This window comes from Pyxicephalus adspersus, chromosome 2 (genome assembly GCF_032062135.1).
Source record: "Pyxicephalus adspersus chromosome 2, UCB_Pads_2.0, whole genome shotgun sequence".
NCBI classification, from domain to species: domain Eukaryota; kingdom Metazoa; phylum Chordata; class Amphibia; order Anura; family Pyxicephalidae; genus Pyxicephalus; species Pyxicephalus adspersus.
Window position 1 is genome coordinate 72,008,396 of NC_092859.1, and position 1,951 is coordinate 72,010,346.

The following is a 1,951-nucleotide window of genomic DNA, read 5'->3' on the forward strand; positions in this document are numbered from 1 at the left end:
GTGGAAAGGACATTTTGGTGATTTGGTATAGTACCAGGGGAGCCACCAAAGAAGCCAAGTGCACCAGAATGGCATGGGAGGACCACCAAATGGGTAAATGAATGTTTTGAAAAAAAAAAGGCTAACATTTTTACAGTAATGGAGAGGGGCTATTTTATACAACTTTGAGGATAACATGGAAAAGATGCAACTCTTTTTAATTTACAGCTAATCTGAGTGCCTTTAAATTTTGCTCAATGTGTTATAGAATAGCTAAGGGTCATTTATGAATTTGCATTTTCAAGAAGGAAAATAAACTTCACACTGGCATGTGTTACTGTTAACATATATTAGTTGCAGTATGTTTCAGTGGGAGCTGCAGCAGTGAGTTCTTGTGGTGTGTTTGGGTGTCATTACCAAGGTATGGCAATCCAGTCGACCAATGCATGTTAACACAAAACATTGTCCTAAGGCAAATTTTGGGGGGTTCAGAGTGGTGACAGAAATGTTATTTTATAATACTTCACCAAGATAAAACTTGTGTACTATGCAATTTTCTTTTTTACATTTTAAAATTTCTTTTTACTACCAAAATGAGGACACTCAACGTGTAATTCAAATATTTGACAGTTTATAATGACAACATACATTTCTTTTTTTAACATTTCACCTAGATAAAGCTGCCTGTACACAAATATAACTGTAACTACTGCAAAAAAAGCACATGCAAAGTGTACTGCAATTTTCATTTGCGTTCATTCAGTTTTGGGTTTTTTAATGGTGCTGGAAATTGCTTTTTACAACACACTAGAGCATTATAAAACTGCAGTATGAGTACCTTTACACACACACACTTGACCTGATTTATTAAAGCTCTCCAAGACTGGAGAAGATAGACTATCGCAGGAGAGCCTGGGTGATTTAACAAGCCTGGAATGGATATCTTAAAAGCACTTGCTATTAGTTTTTTTAGCAAAATTTTCAATCTTGGACCAGATTCATTCCAGGTTATCTGCACCACCCAGGGTCTCCTGTGATAATATATCTTCTGCAGTCCTAGAAAACTAATAAATCATGCCCACTGTATTTTTCAATCTAATAGCAGAATCAGAGTCCTGACTGACAGTAGAACATATCACACAATGGTATGTTGGTTGAAACACATTTTTATTTGTTTTGGAACTTACCATGTGATACAGGCATCCAATAAGACCCCTACCGGACTGCATGCATTAAAGATGCAAATTTGGTCTAACGTGGGTGTTGTGTACATCTAACATAACTAAGCTGAATGTGCAATGTTTGGGCCCATTTCATGGTCAGCTCAATCTCAAATAGCAGCACTGATCATTAATAATTGGAGCTAAGGACCAGGATGTTCTTTCCTACCTTGGCTCTGTACTGGGTGAGTTTGGAAAACCCCAATGCTGACTTTTATACTACCATGGACTATTGTAATATTCAAAATGAGGGATGAGGATGCAGCCCATAGCATATTGATAATATTTGCTGACAAAAGTAAAGCACCTATGGCTGTCCACAGAAAGTACGTATAGCTGAACTAGCCATATGAGTGTAGCACACCAAAACCTGACTTCTGCTGACTTATAGACCTGGATAATTTGACCTACTCGTGCATGATACATTATAATTGCACTGCAAGTGAATGATGTTACCTGCAAGAAACCTAGGAAGCCACTGTAGTGTCTGTTACATGTTCAGACATTCTGTTCCCCCTTCTCTACATAGTTTGTTTACGGGATTCTATGATCAGGAGGACGGATAAAATAGTTTGTCCCCCGGATCCCTTCAACCAAATGATTTGCTGTCTCCCTGGTGTCAGGGTTCAGCATGTGGTGGACCGAGTGGACAAATTACTGGGAGGGGCTGGGCATGACCCAGCTGTCTTGGTCTATGTTGGAACCAATGACAAGATAGATGGAAGATGGAGGATCTTTAAAAATCATTTTAA